General features: G+C 45.3%; 1 pseudogene; it reads right to left on the bottom strand.

Annotated features, from left to right (window-relative positions):
• Positions 1-390: 390 nt before the first annotated feature.
• Positions 391-2,081, bottom strand: LOC120651535 (annotated as a pseudogene).
• Positions 2,082-23,838: the final 21,757 nt, after the last annotated feature.

The raw sequence follows: 23,838 nt of genomic DNA, 5'->3' as shown, positions 1-23,838 counted from the left end.
AATTCCTGATTACGGAGTAGTTCTTAACATGCACCTCAGATGGTTCACCCTGTTCTTGCTTAGTTGGCTTAATACCATGTCCCATATTCTGCTGCCCTGCAGTTCGTTTAGATGGTTCGACTGTGCCCGCATCAAAGAGAATATCTCAGGTTTTCAGCAGGAAAAAAATCACTAAAGCAAGAACTGTTTTCATGTCCCATGTTAGTCATAACTAGCAAAAAACAAAAAAGGTAGACAAACATAAAAGCAGGAATTAATTATCGAAACCATGTTCATTTTGGTCAAATATATTGCCATTGAGTTAAAAACACAGAGGAACTTAATTTCTGTAATAAAAGCAAATTCAATAACATGTCCCATAAGGTGCTGCTTCTAGGCAGGAACACAGGCTGAACACAATTCCTTGGCTGCATATCCTCTGCCACTAAAATGTTGAGCCAAGCTTACAAACAGAAGACAAATTAAGAAAAACACAAATCACATACTTACTTCAATTGAATAATTGCCAGGAGGATTTGTATAATCAACTGATATACAACGCTGGCAATAATGTACTCATATAAATAATCTTCCAATGTCACCAAGCCCTAGCTCCTGTATTAAGTTGCTAAGCTCTAGACCCTACAGAACAGAAATGTTCCAGCAAAATAATTCCCTAAACCATAAACATCACAAGCACAGTCACAGATAAAACCGCACATAGTGAACCTAACAGCTCAGATACCTGCAGATATCACTGCCGAAGATGTTGTCTGTCAAAATGAAGCTCCTCTGGACATCAAGCTCAGCCAATCCTCGAACCAGTCCCTTGCTCACATCAACAGCAAGAACCACTTCAAACTCGGAAGCACTCCCTTCCCCATGCGACTGTTTGATTGTAGAAAGCAAGTAAACAGTATCATCATCCATGCTTAAGATGGGGTTCAACATTTGTGTGGTCCTGCTGCAGCGTTTTAGCATATCCCACAAGTCCGAAGGACACGCGTTGCTGGCATCCAAGGTGACATCTTTGACACCAATTCCTGAGTGACCGTGCCAGCAGTTGTCCAACGGCTGGGAGTCAAAATCAACCGGTATTGTCATGGTCCATGTTGTTGCCTTCCATCCATCAGGGAAGACCCTGAGTTTCCCTGATTTGCTGCGCACCCACTCCGTGTAAGAAGCGGGTGCCGCATTCAGCTTACTTGGTGACCAGGATTCAGTCTCGATGTACTTGATTGAGCCCCTGTTCCGGCTGATGGTTACATCGCGGAAATTGTAAGGGTCGAGTTCCAGGAGTAGCCGATTCCAGTTGCCCCTCGCCGGCACCGGCAGCGGGACATCCCGGAGCACAGGGCACTCGCTGAGCACGTCGCAGAAGAAGATGCCGCGCCAGAGGTCCACCCAGGCGACTCTGCCACCCTCGCCGCCAATCGCGATGGTCTTATCGGTATCATGGTACATCCGTTCTTGCATTGGGTAGTATGACCTCACGAGATCACTCACAGGCATCACCTTGGAGATCCACCCCTGACCCCTCGGAGGAATTGGAGGACTTGTACAAGTGGAGGTCGAAATCCCACCCAATGAGAACGCGGCGGCCGTTGTACACGGGGTACTTTACACTGAGGGCGGCGACGACATACCAGGCGCCGCCTTCGCGGCTGAGGAGAACGGTTGCGGAGTTGTTGAAGCACTTGGGGTTCGGGTTCGGGACCAGATCTAGCCGACGGGCGCGCAGGCTGTAGACGAAGTAGTCCCAGTCCCGTGCGTAGCCGATGGTGTAGGGGTAGACGGGGACGCCGAGGAGGACGAGATCGGCGTCGGCGGCGATGATCTTGGGAACTGCTTTGGGGAAGTCGAGGCCGGGGCAGTGGACGCAGAATTGGGAGACAGATGGCGGGCGGGCGGGCGGCGCGGAAGGTCACCTGGATGCGCAAGCCGGTGCTCGTTGTACCCTCAGCGGTGGTGGCGTTGACCAAGTTGGCGATGTAGCACCACCTGTCGACGAGGACCAATCCCGAGGCGCCGTCGGACTCCAAGGAAACAGTAGGTGCAGCCATAGCCGAGGAGGAAGGCGGAGGGGATGGGCGCCGGTGGAGGATGGGGTATTCCGGAGATGTGACACGTGTTGTAGTAACAGGCCAATAATAAACACATCCCTCTTGCGTCAGTTTAGATTAGATAGCGCTGGTAAATCACACCTGATCATTTTTACCGCCACGAAACAGCCTTGTTGAAACAGACAATTGTGTGACTGCCAATGGCCCCCATCGATCATAATGGTGGGCGGTTGTGACGGGGCGTCGTGGAGTCGGGCACGGACCTCACCCTAGTGGTTGAGGCGGCGACCTCTGCGGTGGCAGCGGTGCGGGGCGCCATGAGCCTGCGCCCGTGCCGCTGGACCACGGTGCGAGGGGGCGGCTTTTCTGAGCTCGATCGCTCTCCGACGCGTCACCCCGGGTGCGCGCGTGACGTGTCCGGCGCCGGGCCGGTCTACGCGTCCTGGCGGTTGCATGCCTCGAGGGGCCAGCTGGGTATCCCAGTCATGTGGGTGACGTGGTATGACTGCCGCCCTGTAGGTGTGACACCTCAGGTGTCAATATTTTGAAATCCAATCAATACACATTAGGGGAAGTTAAAAGAAAAATTTGGAAAACTAATTCAAAGAGAAAGGACCAAATAAAATACAAATCATACAAAAGAAATTAAAGGAAAAAGAGAAAAGAGTGAAAAACTACTCAAATTTTAATTCAAAAATGTGCACAAAATTTTTGTTGGCTCATGAGAGGTATTTCAATTGACATGTGCTCAATTAAACTTCAGCCAAAATCAAGTCAAAAACTGATTAAAACTAAAGTCTTTTTGTGCAAATATGTAAATGTACCAATAGTTCAAAATGTGAGTTTCAAACGAAAATTTGCATAACACAAAAGTTGTAGATCTTGAAAAGTTATGCAAAAATGGTATTCAACACTTTTCCATTTGAGCCCTACAAGTAGGAGATAATTTTTGTTTACCGAGAGGTCCCTGAAATTTTCAGAAATCGCAAAAGAGCCCCTACCTCCATCTCTCTTTCCCGGCTTGCTTTGTTTCAGCCGCCGCCTGCCGTACGCCGCCGGTGGACTTCGTCCACCGCGCGCCCGCGGCCAAATGGACCCGGGGAAACCTCTCCACGCCACCTGGCCCGCCCCTTGGCACCTCCTCGCGCGCACACGCGTCCCAGGCCGCTCCCGAGCCGCCACGACACCCCGGCCGGCGCAGCGCCGCTGCCTCCTCCGCCCGCTCGCCGTCGAGCCGCCCAGGACCAAATCAACCGCCCCCAGTCACTGCATTCCTCCCCCAGTAGCTCCTTGGCCTATAAAGACCCCCAGAACCCCACAGCCGCGCCCCTTCTTCCCCTTCTTCCTCCTCCCGCCGCTCCGCCATGGCCGCCGAGATCCAGCTCGCGCAGACCGGCTAGCCCAGCCCCACATTGCCCCCTCCGACCACCGCAGCAGCTTCGCCACCTCCCAGTTAAGCTCCACGCGCGCGGAATCGAATCCAAACCCCCTCCCGAAGCCGTTCCCCTTTTGCGCCGCCGCCGGCGAGCTCAGGCTCACCGCGGACCGGCCAGCTCCGGGGAAGACCGAGCCCGACAGCTACCCCAGAAGCATCCACGAGCTCACGCGGTGCTCGTGCGTGCCTTGTTCCCCTACCCCGAGCCCTCCTTCGCCTCCAGCACCGGCGAACCGAACAACCGACCCGCCATCAACGCCGACGAGCTTGAACCTGTGCTCCAAACGCTCGAACGTCGACCAGGGTAGGTGTTCCTCGATCCTTTCTCCCCCACGCGCCTCCCCGTGGCAGCCCCGGTAAGCCCTGCACCGCAGAACACCACCGGCAAGATGCCACGGCGGAGAAGGCCGGCGAAGGACCCGGTTGTAATTTGTTTTTTTCGTCTAAGGGTGTTTCTGCAAGTTTTACAGTGTATACCAGTGAACTTCTAAAATGCGAAACAAATCACAGAAAAATCAGAAAAATGCAAACTCAACTGATCTGGAATCCTTGTAACAAGATCTACAAATTTTGTAACATTCACTTTTGCAGAAACTCAACCAAGTTTAATCTAGGGAAAAGATTAATAAAACCACCTTATGCATGTTCATGAAGTTCTGCTCATCAAGTGACTTTGATTTTTGGATATGTTATCACTAATGGAATTTTAATATCACAGTAAAAAGATGACACCAACCCAAAACAGTTATCATGTTGGAACAATCAAGATTCTCTAATCTGTTGTTAGCTTTCTCGATTTAATTCTGGAAAATATGCACATGAACTTGCCCTGGAATTTTTACTGCGTGCATGTAAAACTAAAACACTGTTAATATCTAAATTTAAGATTTATTAGAGTTCTTTTGCTATATACCATGATTTATGCTTGTTTAATCAACTTAATTCCTTATATATAGTTCTTATGCTCAGAAAAATCCATGTTTATTTCTGGAGTCTCTTTTTAGCTCTGTGTTCCTGTCAAAAAAATTTGAGCTGCATTTACTGGGTTTGGCTTTGTCGAATAATCATGCTTAGCATCTTAGGGCTAGATTTACTATTTTTGTTCTGAGTAATCTACAATGTTTCTGATCATTATTTTTGGGCATGATCTTGTTTAGAGTATGTTCTACCTGTGATAAAAAGTTCAGATGCAATACTGGTCGAATGCATCTTGAGAAATTCATGCAAACTCATGTTAAGTTAACTGAATAACTAATTTATCATAGTGAGTTAAATCTTGAAAAATTTTCTGGAGTATGTTTAACTCAGGACTAGTCTCTGGTAAAAATTTGAGAACCAAATCCTTAGTAAAACTTTCTGTAGAATTAATCTTTGTTAATGGCTTGCTGTTTTTAATCTTTTTATCACCTCTGCTATATAAGTGTATAAAATCTGGAAAAATTTCATTACTGAGTTTATGCATTGAAGTTGCTTGCATAAAATTTGTAGCACCAGAATCCATGTTGAACATTCTGTACAAAAAGATGAAGTAACTAGAGTAATCCATTTGCATGAATAGTTATAGTTCTTGCTCTATGGTAGATGCTGAAATTTATACCCTGAATGTTCAAGTTTGAATCTGAGTTACTTTAGTGTTTCATCACTAGCTTTTTAGTAGTTGTGTTGTTAAGGAATAATGAAAGCATGCTATGTGTTGAAAGTAAAAATGAAAACCCAAAACCCCACTCATTCATGAATGACCGTAGTTATGTTTGCTACTCTATTAACGATTGCCATGCAATGAAATGTGAAATCATCACTAAATTAACTTTCATAGACTACAACTTTATCATGAAGGAAAGAAATTATATCCCTGAATAACTCAAAATCTTGCATTGCATATAGAAACGGTTAACCTCGCGGACGGAGACTACGAACTGGTGCCCGCGGACTCTCGTGCGGAGCAGGAGGTTAATCTGAACTGTACTAACTTGTCCCAAGACCTGGGCCAAGCCCCAGAAGCTTTTCTGCCTGACAGTGCCCAAGAAGGCAAGCCCCGGAGCATAATCCCACTATTTTTCCGAATTATCATTCTGCCATCTATTTATTAATGTATGGTAATAGTTGGTTTTCTGCATTTAAGTTCTCTAGGCATTGATCGAAAACCCTAGATGCATGATCCATAGGAACCTATGTTTGATACCGGATCTTTTTATCGACTAGTTGCCATGCTAAATAGGTACGATAGAAGTCGAGTGGTTTCCTGCCTCTCGCGAGCAAATAGGAATTGTACCGACTTTAATTCCTGTTGAAATGTAAGGACAACGAGCGGGGTTGTGTAGTTGTGATACCCCACTGGTGTAGTCAAAAATGGCTAAGGTCGCGGTGTGTGGCTCATTTCGCTAAGCGTTTGAAAGTACTAGCCACATACCGAGAAATATGGTAATCGGTAAGCTTAAGTACCTGATTGGACCGGCGAGTGGAACGATCTCGCACCCTCCTGGTAGAAGTAGGGTTTATTTTTATGTCGCGACGTACGGGTGCAGAGTGGTCGGACTCTGTAGTTGGGGAGGGTGTTCCGGATCCACGGACTGGAAAGAAAGGGGAAAAGTAGCGTGGGCGGGAGCGAAGTCGATCCCCATGCGTGTGGTCTAGGTTCCCCTGGCCAGGTTGAAATTCGATTCGGAATCGTCCATCTCTCACGGCATGAGATTGCTTAATGATTTCGGTCACATAGAGTAACAAGTGGAATACGATGATGAAAATACTGTTGGTTGATTAAATGGTTGCTCTACCATGTTTGAGTAGAGTCAGTTGCAAATTTAGAATGGTTAATTCTACTAGAATCTGGCTAAGTAAAACCTGAAATTAAGGATCAACACTTAGCGGCATTTTTGGCAAACAAACCCTACCAACCAAAAAGCTTGCATGTCTAGTTATCGGACTATGTTATATCCGGAGACGGGTCAGTCTTGCTGAGTATTAGTATACTCAGCCTTGCTTGTGGCACTGTTTTTCAGGTACTAACTTTGAAGATCTGTTTGCGAGTCTTACTTGGCCTTGTACTCTGCCTCCGGGTTGGTCTGTTGAGTGGGATGGCCCTTCAGCTGGTGCTAATCACCCTCCCGCTGAGTGACGCATTCGTACGGGCTTTACCGATGCGTCACGTTATCTCGCTAGTTATCTTTGCTGCTTCCGTTGAACATGAGACTTAAATAATTGAGTAGTTAGAACTCCGTGGTACTTTGTTACTCTGAACTTGGTTTGTAATAAATTTTCTTTCCGCTGCAATCACTCTGAGATGTATGAAATGGTTTGTGTTGTAATCTCTGGGCTCACCTTCGTGTGAGTGTTGTCTGCTGATCCTGGAATAGCGTGGCTTTTATCGAGGCTTCACTCGAGGAACTACCGGTGAGTGCCACATTGGGTCAGAGTTGCTTAGCATCAAAGATCAGTGCACCCGGGCCCAGTAGTTTTGGGTGGTTCCGCCACAGCTGGTATCAGAGCTCGCAGACAGCCTACCAGGGATGGCAACCTCGGTTTTCACAACAACAACTTAAAACTTGACTTCAAAGCTACTAAAGTTTTGAAAGAGTTTAGGATCTCCAAGGACAAGTCTAGGACGTAAAGCCCTAGGGAATCTTATGGGTATAATCAGGTGGCTTATTTTGTATGGCTAACTTCCAGCACCTTACTTTTCAGTATTTAAATACTGTAAGTTAAATTCTGCAACTACATCATCGCCACGAAGGTATGCTTACTCAGTCAGCTGAGAGAGTCTGACCTTCCCGTCGGTGATGCGAGCCGAACGCTGGAGCTCAAGCAGTGGCCTACTTGAGCTGCTGCCCATATACCAACTTCGGTTGAGTATATGGGGAGTAATGGTTCGAAATTGGAATTCAATTCCCCGTCAAAAACGGTACTCAGTCAATACGTTGTTTCGATAATGTATGCTTAACGTTGTCCATACGGCGGTAATGGTATGGATGCCGATTCTATAGTGATCGGTAATGTATGGGGACGCTTTCGTGAGTGCTGGCACGAAAGGTTCATTTTATATGCTGTCAATCTTCTGCAGGTACGCTAACTCGAAATCGAATTATAGGCTATCTAGCTATATCGAGTAGCTATATAGTGAGAGACGTAATATGTATGCCACCAAAGTCATTGCGTAAGACCAAGGTTACTTGGCAATTTTTTTCCTTGGTGAGGACGTATAGGCTCTGCATTCATTCTCAAAAAGATTAGCAAATAAATCTATGGGGAAATCGCAAGCAAATCCGTTAAAACACTATCCTAGGGAGTATCCAGAAAGTCTGCAACCTGGTTTCCACGAATTTTAACCTTCTGATAAGTTACTTAAATCGACTTGGGGTAGTAATACTAAATTATGTTTCCTAAGTTATCAAGCTGCTGTAAAAATTTGAAAATTTTTGAAGCCTTCTAGCATGGTATTTGTATTTTTGGATCAACCCTGTGTAAAACTGTTAACTCTGAACCGTCTATACAACTGGAATTTTTCGACCTTTATAAGTTGCTCAAACTAAAAATCGTTCAACATGAAAGTTGTATACAACTAAGTGATGAGCTTACCATAAAAATTTGAAGAATTTTTGACGGCTGGGTTGAGAGTTGTAGTCAAAATACACCCTCTCTGGACACTCAGTTTTCCTGGTTGACACCACTCTGAATACCTGAGCATATCACCCCCATGGAATCCGAATTGAGCTTAGTGATGACTAGGTGAATTGTTCCTTAACATCAGAGGGATCTTGTGTAAATTTTTGAGAATTTTTGAAGCAAGTTCTCTACAGTTTTGGCCATTTCTTTCACTGTTCCAGAGTTAGTAGTTCTTGTTACCATCAGCTGATCCATCGGTCTTTTGTTGGGACAGATGGAAGAGCTGCTGGTCGTTGACGCGCAGGGGCACGTGCACTCCGCTTGCCTGCACTGGGACGGGTTTCCCCGCCGTCTTTGGGAGCTTTTGAGTGCAGCCGGTTACCTCCAGCCACCGGTTTACGATGGCCACGAGTTTGTGGAGGACGGAGTTCGTCGCTGCAGTGTGACGATGGTGATCCCGCAGCACCCGCTCAACGGGTGGGAGCCGATCGTGACTCAGATGGTAGGTCACTACCTGCTGGACACCTGGGAGCTTACCGCCATGAGGGCGATGACCACCTTTTGCTCTTTGCGCCCTCTGGAGATGGTTCTGACCGCGTTCGGGTTGTTCCCTACACCTGACCCGGCAGACCCGCTTTGGCTCGACCGGATGGCACACGTGGACGTGGTTGCTACCCTTGACCCGGTCGGGGCACTTCGGACGTCAGCGATGTGCTTGGACGGCCTTTACAGACTTCACACTTACCAGAGTTACGTCGTCGCTCAGTTGGTGGACCACGCTCAGGCCTTGCACCTGGCGGTCCAGCTGAGAGATGGGCAGCTTCAGGAGGCTAGTACCGAGCTCGAGAGCAGGGCTACTCTTATCGCCCAGCTCCACGGCCAGGTTCACGAGCTTCAGGACACTGTGTCGGATCGTGACGCTACGATCAACTTCTTGGAGGACCAGTTTCACGACCTGTAGCTTGAGATGGACGAGGCTCAGGGGCAGCTCCACGCGATACAGCACGCGCAGGATGCCCTTCACGCACCTCCCGACGAGATGCAGGTGGATGAGGAGGACGAGCCCCAGGAGATAGAGGGCGTTTCAGAGATGGACTCCGAGGACCAGGCGCCGCAGCCCGCACCGGTTGAGGTTCACACTTCCGCGGCGAGTGAGGCATCGGTCAACATGTAGACCGAGGCGCTGTTTCTTAGCTTTTGTAGACTCCTCTTAGTGTGGCCTACTTTTGGATCATGGCTACTAGGCTAACTTAGAGTTGAGTAACCCCCTTAGTACTGATGTTAGGAGTGACCAAGTAGAAATGAGAGAACGATGGATGTAATGAACCCCTTATGCTACTAGTGTTAATTATCAGTGATCTGCAAAAAGCTGAAGGCAGCAGTTAGTTCGAATTTTTATCCTCTTTTCCTTTCGGATTTAGCTCCTGAGTTGAATACCAAAGTTGTTCCAAATTTCATCAGGAACCTGCTCGCAAAAATTTCAGCCCAAACGGATTGGTATTGTAGGAGATAATCGCAAATTACAGAAGCTCTGTTTTCTGTGAAGCAGAAAAACCAGAGGAGGAGTAATTGAATTTTTCGACTAACCTACTCTGGAAATCTGACTTTGTGATGACTACCAAAGTTGTAGATCATGAAATTTCCTATCTCTTGTAAAAATGTCAAGTCCATATCATGTACCGAACTCCAGTTATGAGCGTTTTCGTATCGCTGGTCTTGCTGCCCAACCTGATTAAGCAATTTCCAGTATTTCCATGTCATATTGAGTTGTATATTCCATTTGAAATGATGATAATGATGAGCCTAATGCAAAAGTACTCACATTTCAGATGGTTGGATCAACTCGAGGCACCCCTAGTGGTTTTGGAGCCGGAGGGAATGGCGATCCACCTCCACCTCCTCCACCAGTGGGTATTGCTGAGGTTCTTGCTGCCCAGACAGAGATTTTGCGGCAGTTGGTTCAAGCTCAGCAACAACCGCGGGGTGGGCATCATGCTCATCACGCACAAGAAGCGAGCTACCAAGATTTCCTCAGTACTCAGCCTCCGCTGTTCAATAAAGCGGATGAGCCTCTGGACGCTGACGCTTGGATTCGCACGATTGAGTCCAAGTTTTCTCTATTGACTACTCCTTGTTCCGAAGCGAACAAGACTCGCTATGCCGCGCAGCAGCTTCGCGGATCAGCTCGTATGTGGTGGGATCACTACCACGGGATGCTACCGGCTGATCATGTGGTGAACTGGAATGAGTTCAAATTGGCTTTTCGAGATCATCATATTCCAGCTGGACTTCTTGACCGTAAGCTCAACGAGTTCTTGGCCTTAACTCAGGGCACTCGTACTGTGGTGCAATATGCTCAAGTATTCCATCAATTGTGTCAGTATGCTGGACATCATGCCGATACCGACGCTAAGAAGCGTGAGCGCTTCCGTCGAGGCCTTGGTACCAAATTACAAGAGAGGCTAAACCTTGTCCGAGCAGACTCATTCAATGAATTGGTGAATATGGCCATATCTTAGGAGGATCTGATTTCTGCACACCGCGCTGAAAAGAAGCGCAAGGCACCTGCTGGACCCTCGAGTGCCTCTGCACCGAGGTATCGTATTGTGCAAAATAACCCACCCGCATCCTCTCAGAAGGCCCCTCAGCCAGGGCGTTGGATTATTAGGCCTCCTCAACAGCAGCAGCAGACTCGATTCGGGCTTCCCCAGCAAGCTCGATTTGCACCTCAGCAGCAGCAGAACGGCCCTAGGCCGAATGCTCAGCCAGCCGCTCGCCCCGATAATAATAACCGCTGTTTCAGATGCGGGAGTCCGGATCACTTTGCCAAGATGTGCCCCCAGGCGGGACAATCTCAAGGGCAGGCTTCTCGCAGAAATGATCAGCACAAGGGCAAGAGGCAAACCATTCAAGTCAGGCAGGGCCGACTTAACTTCACCAACCTTGCTGACCTCCCTGAGGGAGCACCAATCATGTCGGGTACATTCTCTATAAACCAACACCCCACTGTTATCTTATTCGATTCTGGTGCATCTCATAGCTTCATTAGTTCTAAATTTGGAGCAAGGGTTGGGTTAGATTTCTGTCACACAAAAGGGTCATTCATGATATCTACCCCGGGTGGTAAAGTCGCATCAAACCAAATCGTTCATAATGCGCCACTTAGTTTGGGTAGTAAAACTGTTCCTACCACTTTAATCTTGTTGCCACTAGAAGGTATGGACATTATACTAGGAATGGATTGGATGAAAAGACATGGGGTAATGTTAGATATCTCTTCCCGAGCCGTTGAAATAAATTCTCCAACTCATGGTCATTCGGTTCTATATTTACCACATCCTCAATGTCACAACTCTTGTGCCTATGCCATGAAAGATATTCGTCTCGAAGATATTCCGGTAGTCCGTGAGTATGTAGATGTTTTTCCGGAAGATTTACCTGGTATGCCGCCAGACCGGGATATCGAATTTGTCATTGAACTTCAGCCTGGTACAGCACCTAATTCAAAAAGGCCATATCGAATGCCGCCTAAAGAATTGGCTAAACTAAAAATCCAGCTACAAGAACTGTTGGACAAGGGTTTTATTCGCCCAAGTGCTTCACCTTGGGGCTGTCCAGCATTGTTCGTAAAGAAGAAGGATGATAGTCTGAGGTTGTGTGTTGATTACCGGCCTCTCAATGCGGTGACCATCAAAAATAAATATCCACTTCCCCGCATTGATGTATTGTTTGATCAATTGGCTGGAGCAAAGATTTTCTCCAAGATTGATCTTCGTTCGGGTTATCATCAAATTAAAATCCGGCCTTGCGATATTCCCAAGACCGCCTTCTCAACCCGATATGGTCTCTATGAGTACTTGGTTATGTCTTTCGGTCTCACCAATGCTCCGGCCTATTTCATGTATCTCATGAACTCGGTATTTATGCCGGAACTTGACAAGTTTGTCGTGGTCTTTATTGACGACATTCTGATCTATTCCAAAGATGAGGCAGAACATGAGCAGCATCTGCGCATTGTTCTTCAACGTCTCAGAGATCATAAGCTGTACGCAAAATTCTTCAAGTGTGAATTCTGGCTGGACACAGTCAAATTTCTGGGTCACACTATATCTAGTGAAGGCATTTCAGTTGATCCCAGCAAAGTGCAAGAAGTGATGGACTGGAAACCTCCTACTTCAGTTCATCAGATCCGCAGTTTTCTCGGTTGGCAGGGTATTACCGCAGATTTATTCCGGACTTCTCCAGAATTGCTAAGCCCATGACAGAACTACTAAGGAAAGATGTCAAGTTTAAATGGAACACGAAGTGTGATGAAGCATTCCATACATTGAGAGCACATCTAACCACTGCACCAGTCTTGGCTCAACCTGACAACAACAAACCATACGACGTTTATTGTGATGCTTCAGGCACTGGTCTTGGTTGTGTTCTAATGCAAGACAATCGGGTGATAGCTTATGCTTCCCGAGCTCTTCGGCCACACGAGCTAAATTATCCCACTCATGATCTGGAACTAGCCGCCGTTATTCATGCTCTCAAGCTTTGGAGACATTATCTTATGGGCACTCATTGCAATATCTATACCGACCATAAGAGTCTCAAATACATTTTCACTCAAAGTGAGCTAAATATGAGGCAACGAAGATGGCTGGAATTAATTAAAGATTATGATCTGGAGGTTCATTATCATCCGGGCAAGGCGAATGTTGTAGCCGATGCGCTCAGTCGCAAGGTTCACTGCAATTGCCTATCAATGGAGTCATATAATGACACATTGTGTGCTGAACTGCAAAGGCTGAAATTAGAAATTATTCCTCAGGGCTCTTTGAATCATATTTCGGTGGAACCAACACTCTATGACCAGGTCATCATGGCACAATTACACGACAAAAGTGTTGGTATCATCAAGCAGCAAGTAGTAGAAGGTGAAAATAAATATAAGTGTTTCCGAGTGGACCATAAAGGAATTTTGTGGTTCGAGGATCGCCTAGTCGTTCCCAAGAATCCTGACCTGCGGAAACAAATCCTGGACGAAGCACATCTCTCTAAATTCTCTATTCATCCGGGCAGCACCAAGATGTACCAAGATCTCAGGCAAAATTTTTGGTGGACTCGCATGAAGAGAGAGATTGCCAAATATGTCGCAGAATGTGACACCTGCCAGAGAGTGAAAGCTAGTCACTTGAAAGTTGCTGGAACTCTCCAACCTCTACCGATTCCGTCTTGGAAATGGGAAGATATCAGCATGGATTTCATCGTGGGATTACCAAATACTTCTCAGCACCATGATTCCATTTGGGTCATTGTTGATAGGCTCACAAAGACTGCTCATTTTATTCCAGTGCATACTGAATATCGAGCCAAGAAATATGCTGAGATCTATATTGATCGGATTGTCTGCCTACACGGTATACCAAAAACAATTATATCGGATCGTGGTCCTCAGTTTGTGGCAAGGTTTTGGGAGCAACTTCAAGAGGCTCTCGGAACTAAATTAATTCGAAGCTCAGCTTACCATCCACAGACTGACGGACAGACCGAAAGGGTGAATCAAATTCTTGAGGATATGCTTCGAGCATGTGTCATCCATTATGACAAAAACTGGGACAAATGTTTAACCTTGGCTGAGTTTTCTTATAACAACAGCTATCAGGCCAGTCTGAAGATGGCACCCTTCGAGGCCTTGTATGGTCGACGGTGTCGAACTCCTTTGAGTTGGTCCCAGACTGGAGAACGTCAAATCTTTGGACCTGAATTAGTGGTCGAGGCTGAAGAGAAAGTAAAAATAGTACAAGCAAACCTCCGAGCAGCCCAATCTCGGCAAAAGAGTTATTTCGATAAAAGAAGGGATCCTCGTCTATTTACGAGTGTCCCCAACTCGAGGCGTTCAACATTTCGGAGTTAGGGGTAAGCTCGCACCTCGCTATGTCGGGCCATATGAAATCATTGAAGAATGTGGACCCGTGGCTTATCGTTTGCGACTTCCTTCACGACTTGCCGCCATCCATAATGTTTTCCACATATCCCAACTTAAGAAATGTGTTCGAGTTCCTACGGAAATCATTGATCAGCAGGAAATTTTAGTGGAGCCCGATCTCTCATATACCGAATATCCACTCAAAATTCTGGATCAAAAAGAGAGAGGTACTCGTCGAAAGGTGTTAAAAATGTATAAAATTCAGTGGTCTCATCACACTGAAGAAGAAGCCACTTGGGAGACGGAGGATTATCTTAATCGACACTATCCGGGTTTCCTTAGCTCTACCTCAGGTATATCATTTTCCCCGCCTCAATTCAATCATCCAATCTCGGGACGAGATTCTTTTTAAGGGGGGTAGGTTGTGACACCTCAGGTGTCAATACTTTGAAATCCAATCAATACACATTAGGGAAAGTTAAAAGAAAAATTTGGGAAACTAATTCAAAGAGAAAGGACCAAATAAAATACAAATCATACAAAAGAAATTAAAGGAAAAAGAGAAAGGAGTGAAAAACTACTCAAATTTTAATTCAAAAATGTGCACAAAATTTTTGTTGGCTCATGAGAGGTATTTCAATTGACATGTGCTCAATTGAACTTCAGCCAAAATCAAGTCAAAAACTGATTAAAACTAAAGTCCTTTTGTGCAAATATGTAAATATACCAATAGTTCAAAATGTGAGTTTCAAACGAAAATTTGCATAACACAAAAGTTGTAGATCTTGAAAAGTTATGCAAAAATGGTATTCAACACTTTTCCATTTGAGCCCTCCAAGTAGGAGATAATTTTTGTTTACCGAGAGGTCCCTGAAATTTTCAGAAATCGCAAAAGAGCCCCTACCTCCATCTCTCTTTCCCGGCTTGCTCTGTTTCAGCCGCCGCCTGCCGTACGCCGCCGGTGGACTTCGTCCACCGCGCGCCCGTGGCCAAATGGACCCGGGGAAACCTCTCCACGCCACCTGGCCCGCCCCTTGGCACCTCCTCGCGCGCACACGCGTCCCAGGCCGCTCCCGAGCCGCCACGACACCCCGGCCGGCGCAGCGCCGCTGCCTCCTCCGCCCGCTCGCCGTCGAGCCGCCCAGGACCAAATCAACCGCCCCCAGTCACTGCATTCCTCCCCCAGTAGCTCCTTGGCCTATAAAGACCCCCAGAACCCCACAGCCGCGCCCCTTCTTCCCCTTCTTCCTCCTCCCGCCGCTCCGCCATGGCCGCCGAGATCCAGCTCGCGCGGACCGGCTAGCCCAGCCCCACATTGCCCCCTCCGACCACCGCAGCAGCTTCGCCACCTCCCAGTTAAGCTCCACGCGCGCGGAATCAAATCCAAACCCCCTCCCGAAGCCGTTCCCCTTTTGCGCCGCCGCCGGCGAGCTCAGGCTCACCGCGGACCGGCCAGCTCCGGGGAAGACCGAGCCCGACAGCTACCCCAGAAGCATCCACGAGCTCACGCGGTGCTCGTGCGCGCCTTGTTCCCCTACCCCGAGCCCTCCTTCGCCTCCAGCACCGGCGAACCGAACAACCGACCCGCCATCAACGCCGACGAGCTTGAACCTGTGCTCCAAACGCTCGAACGTCGACCAGGGTAGGTGTTCCTCGATCCTTTCTCCCCCACGCGCCTCCCCGTGGCAGCCCCGGTAAGCCCTGCACCGCAGAACACCACCGGCAAGATGCCACGGCGGAGAAGGCCGGCGAAGGACCCGGTTGTAATTTGTTTTTTTCGTCTAAGGGTGTTTCTGCAAGTTTTACAGTGTATACCAGTGAACTTCTAAAATGCGAAACAAATCACAGAAAAATCAGAAAAATGCAAACTCAACTGATCTGGAATCCTTGTAACAAGATCTACAAATTTTGTAACATTCACTTTTGCAGAAACTCAACCAAGTTTAATCTAGGGAAAAGATTAATAAAACCACCTTATGCATGTTCATGAAGTTCTGCTCATCAAGTGACTTTGATTTTTGGATATGTTATCACTAATGGAATTTTAATATCACAGTAAAAAAGATGACACCAACCCAAAACAGTTATCATGTTGGAACAATCAAGATTCTCTAATCTGTTGTTAGCTTTCTCGATTTAATTCTGGAAAATATGCACATGAACTTGCCCTGGAATTTTTACTGCGTGCATGTAAAACTAAAACACTGTTAATATCTAAATTTAAGATTTATTAGAGTTCTTTTGCTATATACCATGATTTATGCTTGTTTAATCAACTTAATTCCTTATATATAGTTCTTATGCTCAGAAAAATCCATGTTTATTTCTGGAGTCTCTTTTTAGCTCTGTGTTCCTGTCAAAAAAATTTGAGCTGCAGTTACTGGGTTTGGCTTTGTCGAATAATCATGCTTAGCATCTTAGGGCTAGATTTACTATTTTTGTTCTGAGTAATCTACAATGTTTCTGATCATTATTTTTGGGCATGATCTTGTTTAGAGTATGTTCTACCTGTGATAAAAAGTTCAGATGCAATACTGGTCGAATGCATCTTGAGAAATTCATGCAAACTCATGTTAAGTTAACTGAATAACTAATTTATCATAGTGAGTTAAATCTTGAAAAATTTTCTGGAGTATGTTTAACTCAGGACTAGTCTCTGGTAAAAATTTGAGAACCAAATCCTTAGTAAAACTTTCTGTAGAATTAATCTTTGTTAATGGCTTGCTGTTTTTAATCTTTTTATCACCTCTGCTATATAAGTGTATAAAATCTGGAAAAATTTCATTACTGAGTTTATGCTTTGAAGTTGCTTGCATAAAATTTGTAGCACCAGAATCCATGTTGAACATTCTGTACAAAAAGATGAAGTAACTAGAGTAATCCATTTGCATGAATAGTTATAGTTCTTGCTCTATGGTAGATGCTGAAATTTATACCCTGAATGTTCAAGTTTGAATCTGAGTTACTTTAGTGTTTCATCACTAGCTTTTTAGTAGTTGTGTTGTTAAGGAATAATGAAAGCATGCTATGTGTTGAAAGTAAAAATGAAAACCCAAAACCCCACTCATTCATGAATGACCGTAGTTATGTTTGCTACTCTATTAATGATTGCCCATGCAATGAAATGTGAAATCATCACTAAATTAACTTTCATGGACTACAACTTTATCATGAAGGAAAGAAATTATATCCCTGAATAACTCAAAATCTTGCATTGCATATAGAAACGGTTAACCTCGCGGACGGAGACTACGAACTGGTGCCCGCGGACTCTCGTGCGGAGCAGGAGGTTAATCTGAACTGTACTAACTTGTCCCAAGACCTGGGCCAAGCCCCAGAAGCTTTTCTGCCTGACAGTGCCCAAGAAGGCAAGCCCCGGAGCATAATCCCACTATTTTTCCGAATTATCATTCTGCCATCTATTTATTAATGTATGGTAATAGTTGGTTTTCTGCATTTAAGTTCTCTAGGCGTTGATCGAAAACCCTAGATGCATGATCCATAGGAACCTATGTTTGATACCGGATCTTTTTATCGACTAGTTGCCATGCTAAATAGGTACGATAGAAGTCGAGTGGTTTCCTGCCTCTCGCGAGCAAATAGGAATTGTACCGACTTTAATTCCTGTTGAAATGTAAGGACAACGAGCGGGGTTGTGTAGTTGTGATACCCCGCTGGTGTAGTCAAAAATGGCTAAGGTCGCGGTGTGTGGCTCATTTCGCTAAGCGTTTAAAAGTACTAGCCACATACCGAGAAATATGGTAATCGGTAAGCTTAAGTACCTGATTGGACCGGCGAGTGGAACGATCTCGCACCCTCCTGGTAGAAGTAGGGTTTATTTTTATGTCGCGACGTACGGGTGCAGAGTGGTCGGACTCTGTAGTCGGGGAGGGTGTTCCGGATCCACGGACTGGAAAGAAAGGGGAAAAGTAGCGTGGGCGGGAGCGAAGTCGATCCCCATGCGTGTGGTCTAGGTTCCCCTGGCCAGGTTGAAATTCGATTCGGAATCGTCCGTCTCTCACGGCATGAGATTGCTTAATGATTTCGGTCACATAGAGTAACAAGTGGAATACGATGATGAAAATACTGTTGGTTGATTAAATGGTTGCTCTACCATGTTTGAGTAGAGTCAGTTGCAAATTTAGAATGGTTAATTCTACTAGAATCTGGCTAAGTAAAACCTGAAATTAAGGATCAACACTTAGCGGCATTTTTGGCAAACAAACCCTACCAACCAAAAAGCTTGCATGTCTAGTTATCGGACTATGTTATATCCGGAGACGGGTCAGTCTTGCTGAGTATTAGTATACTCAGCCTTGCTTGTGGCACTGTTTTTCAGGTACTAACTTTGAAGATCTGTTTGCGAGTCTTACTTGGCCTTGTACTCTGCCTCCGGGTTGGTCTGTTGAGTGGGATGGCCCTTCAGCTGGTGCTAATCACCCTCCCGCTGAGTGACGCATTCGTACGGGCTTTACCGATGCGTCACGTTATCTCGCTAGTTATCTTTGCTGCTTCCGTTGAACATGAGACTTAAATAATTGAGTAGTTAGAACTCCGTGGTACTTTGTTACTCTGAACTTGGTTTGTAATAAATTTTCTTTCCGCTGCAATCACTCTGAGATGTATGAAATGGTTTGTGTTGTAATCTCTGGGCTCACCTTCGTGTGAGTGTTGTCTGCTGATCCTGGAATAGCGTGGCTTTTATCGAGGCTTCACTCGAGGAACTACCGGTGAGTGCCACATTGGGTCAGAGATGCTTAGCAACAAAGATCAGTGCACCCGGGCCCAGTAGTTTTGGGTGGTTCCGCCACAGTAGGGATGGCAATGAGACCCGTGGGTGTGGGCACCCGCGGGTTTCAGACCCGACGGGTGCGGGTGTGGGTTCTAAATTGAACTCACGGGTGCACCCGCAATCTATGGGTGTGGGTGCGAGTCTAGAATTTCACTCACGAATAAACCCGCACCCACCCGAAAGTTGAGAAAGAGCTTAATTCAAGAGTCTAAAACCTAACTCAAATACAACCATCGGTATATAATTTGCAAACCCAAGTGCCAAGCGCACCCTCTATCCCCCCTCCCCCATCCTATCTCCCATCGGAGGTTGCCCTTGTGCTCTTAACCTATGCAGTACCTAAAGGTCGAGCCTAAAATAAGCATGAAAAGGAATCCCGAACTCAATTCATACTCCACTCTATTTTTTTTTAAAAAAATACATATTTGTGAACTTATATGTTAATGTGATTACATGTGATTTTTTAGCTAAAAATGAGTTATATTATATTTGTGATAGTGCTATATTGTTTTAAAAGTCTCAGACCCGCGGGCACCCTAAACCCACCCGAAACCCAGCGGGTGCGGGTGCGGGTGCGAAATTCCACCCGTGGGTGTGCTACGGGCAGGGTTTCAGAAACCGTCCGGGAACCGCCGATTTCCGGGATTTTTTCCCGTTTCCGGTCCGGTCCGAGACAGTAAACCGGGTCCGGTTTTTTATATTTTAGGCTTCTAAATCCAAAAATACAAAAGTAAATTTTTTGTGCTACTGTTCCGGTTCTGAACAGTACCACCGGTTTTTTAAACCCTGGCTACGGGTGGGTGTGGTCAGCTGTGACGGATGCGGGTACGGGTGCATTTTTGTTACACCCGACCCACCCACCCATTGCCATCCCTACCGCCCTCCCGGCTCGGATGACGGGAGAGGATAAGGCAGGCCAGGCGCGGGCCCTTCGTCAATCAAACAAGAGCATAATTGCTATTTCCCCTAAGAATCAGGGCTCTGACACCTGGTTTCCATCAAAACTACCGGATGGCTAACAGAACTGACACGGAAGAAAAATTTAAAATTTTTGATGGCACTCAGGGAAAATTGAAAATTTTTGTGGCACCGAGGGAAAACCAGCAGCAGCAGAGGTTAGAGACTTAGAGGTAAACTAGGTGATTCCCCGCACGTTGCTGCAGGATTTGAGAGAGCTTTTCGATAAACTATGATAAAAAATGCAATAGTTTTGTTTACATGACACCAATACGTTATCTGCCTCAAGAAGATTGTTCTCATATTTATTTATTGGTATATAGATAATGGATTGCATGACATGTTAATGTGGACAACAAAATGCTAGTGTAGTGAGTTCTCATATTTATTTATTGGTGTAGATAATGGATTGCATGACATATTAATATAGGCAACAAAATACTAGTGTAGTGAGTTTTAATTGCATGTGATAGTGCATTATTGAGGTGGACAGCTTGCATGTCGAGAGAAATAGTTGGTGGGGATCAACTATATAGGTTTTATAGTTTTAATTGCATGTGATAGTGCATTGTTGAGGTTGACAGCTTGCATGTTGAGAGAAATAGTTAGTGGGGGATTTGATGGCACTCAGGGAAGATTGGAAATTTTTGTGGCACCGAGGGAAAACCAGCAGCATCAGAGGTTATAGACTTAGAGGTAAACTAGGTGATTCCCCGCGCGTTGTTGCAGGATTTGAGGGAGCTTTTCGATAAACTATGATAAAAAAATGCAATAGTTCTATTTACATGACAACGTTATCTGCCTCAAGAAGATTGTTCTCATATTTATTTATTGGTATATAGATAATGGATTGCATAACATGTTGATATAGACAACAAATGCTAGTTTAGTGAGTTCTCATATTTATTTATTGGTATAGATAATGAATTGCATGACATGTTGATATAAGCAACAAAATGCTAGTGTAGTGAGTTTTAATTGCATGTGATAGTGCATTGTTGAGGTAGACAACTTGCATATTGAGAGAAATTGTTGGTGGGGATCAACTATATCTATGATTTGACATAAACCCATTAATGCATTCCGTGTTCACTAAATTGATTTGCCCTACTAATTGGTTTTTCTTTTTATTTTCAGTACAACACAGTTATGACATCTAGAAAGTATGCATTTGGTAGTCAGAAACGGATATCACAGAGAGGGTATATTCACAATTTTTTTAAAGAGTAATACAAGGACCTCAAGAAATCCAGAAAAATTAAAGATAATATTTATAGTGGTTGATATGAATATTACTTTTAAATAGTTAGAAACTATTAATAATGTTTGATATTTCATACTTACATGTTTATATATGGACCGGTAGCAAGTTAGATTGTTTATACTATGAGGGCTCCCATTACTAATCTCGCCTCGGGACCACAAAATCTCAGAACCGACCCTCACGTTTAGTCCCTGAATTCCGAAACCAGATACCGACAATCCTTCAACTATCAAAACCACTCACATTTGACCTTTGGGGTTGTTTTCACGGTGGTTTCAGCTGATGTGGCAATGGGACCCACATGTCATTTCATTGTTAGCCCCTCAACTATCACAACAAGTCCACGTTTACCCCCCCCCCCCCCCCCCCACCCAAACTAAAAAACTAGACACCAGTGATCCTCCAACTATATCAAAACCATTCACATTTGGCCCTCCACATGATTTTGACGGTGATTTCAACTGACATGGTAGTGGGGCCCATAAGCCAGCTTCTTGTCCCTCCCTACTCTCTCCCCTTTCTCTCCTTGACATGTGGGCCTGGGACTCCTCGTTCAGTGGCCTTTTTTCTTTCTCTAGTTTTGTTCTACTTCAGGGTCCTGAGTGCATGAAGATAGAGGGTGGCGGCTGTACCTGTTGGCCGGCGGCAGTGATTGGCAGACTGACAAAGAGGTCGCATGCGTGCGTGTGATGACCATGCCCTAATTTAAATGAGCTCAAGTGCCTCAAACCTCCTTATGGGCTAAATAGGCTTGAATCCATTAAAGTTGCCCTAATTTAAATGAGCTCAAGTGCCTCAAACCTCCTTCTGGGCTAAATAGGCTTGAATCCATTAAAGTTTGGTAGTCGTCGGGCACCAAAAGGTACCTCTACCAGGATCAATATACACCCGACTCGCAAAATCGAGTACAAGGACAGGATACAACATCTCATACATCAGAGTACAAGTATACCACAACGGAAACATATATACAGCCGAAAAGTACAAGGGTGATAAAATAGATAACAACGGAAGATAGAGTAAAATAGCAGCTATTATAAGAGAAACTACGACCAAATCACTGAGAGTCATCCACCTAACCCAGGGTGAACTTCTTTCCACAGCAACAGCTGATCAGTGGCTTTGGCGAACCTTGCAGACTCAACCACGTGTAATAGGGTCAAACCACCGACCCTCGTACAACAAATACTGGCAAGACTTACCCCATAGTGGCCTAGTGACCGACACCAAGGATACGTGCAAGGCTTTTTAGCTCTGGCTGAATATTTGCAGGTGGGACCTATTTGAAGTTTTAGCAGCAAAATTAGTAATTATCTGACTCTTGGTTTGCACTAACTCTAGAGCAATCACAAGCTGAGCACACAAAGTTTATCAATCTAGCAACTTTTGTCATCAGGTAGAGCCAATCCAACTCTACTGAAATCATTAACCATATGATCCACCCGATCAGCCTATGATGCAGGTAACAAGTAGCTCTATAACCGAAGAACCACACGGCGGTCCGGATCGAATATCACCATGCATGGGTAAAAACCTGATCACCAGCTACATACGCGATCACCTAAGCCGTACACCCGTCGAAGCGAGGTATTCCTAGGACTGACGACGTTGCACGCACTTAGTATCCGTATGTAACAACCTTTCACATCGATACTTCTCTGCGTGAACCGCGCTTCTCCCCCCGAGAGGATCCTAGCCTTCGCCCAAGCGCGATTTGGGTATAGCTGCCCCTCTCGCCACTACTCCACATGCTTGTAGGAGAGAGCAAAGCGTTTCAAACAGAGCGATCTCAGCTACATCGGCTTACAGTGCCCACAAGTGATCAGTACACATCTCGAACTTATTACTTTCAGTGCTATTCCACTGACCCTTCAGCCAAGGCAGGTCTACCACAGCTGGGACCGTGAAGCCCCGCCCAGACCGGAATGATGCTACACATCATCACCACCAGCATTATTCAGGAATACTACATTCCCATCATTATCATGGGAAATGATTTAGAGAACCAACATCTCATGAGCGATGGCGATGTTTCATCACTCGTCTTCTACCGTAACATGTAGATAATAAGTCTTGTCTGGATTCTGATGATGAGTCCTTGAAAATGTGGATGAGATATGTTCCAGGAGAAAGGATTATTCCTTCCATGTCTGATGTATGTCCAATGTTTTACCAATCAATCTTAATTAATTTTCAATTTTTGTGGATATTGAACTACCTTTGTTCTATTTTCCGTTCTGGAACAGGATGATTTTTGGATGGCTGGTGAAACTGGTCCATGTGGTCCAACTGTTCGAATCCTTTTTGATCTTTCTGACGGCGAAACAACTCCTACTTCTGTTTCTAATTTAAATGATGATAGATTTGCTGAGATTTGGCATCTTGTATTTGTGCAGGTTATCCTCTTGTTCTTTTGTTATGGTTATGATCGTTTGCTAATGTGTCTTGGTATCCTGACACATGTTTTTTTTTCAATTTTTAGTTCAATAGAGAGGATGATGGGGGTTTTAAGACCTTTGCTTGTGAGGCATGTTATAACTGGGATGAATATTGAAAGTTTAGCTTCTATCCTTCAGAATAAGATAAGCCATTATGATTCAGATGTCTTAACTCACATACTCAAGGCCATTCAATTTGTATGTTTACCATATCTATACTTTTTTCTTGTTGTTTCTCAAGGTACTACATACTCTATTCAATAACATGTTAATATGTTATAATGACTTGATATTCATATGTAAATGCAGGGCGCAGGTGATGGAACTTCTAAATACTCTGGCAAAGTTGGTACTGATGATAGCGGCCGAGTTGATGCGGCATATCGCGTGCTAG

Source organism: Panicum virgatum, chromosome 9K (assembly GCF_016808335.1).
Source record: "Panicum virgatum strain AP13 chromosome 9K, P.virgatum_v5, whole genome shotgun sequence".
NCBI lineage: Eukaryota > Viridiplantae > Streptophyta > Magnoliopsida > Poales > Poaceae > Panicum > Panicum virgatum.
This window is presented reverse-complemented; position numbering and strand designations above follow the sequence as displayed.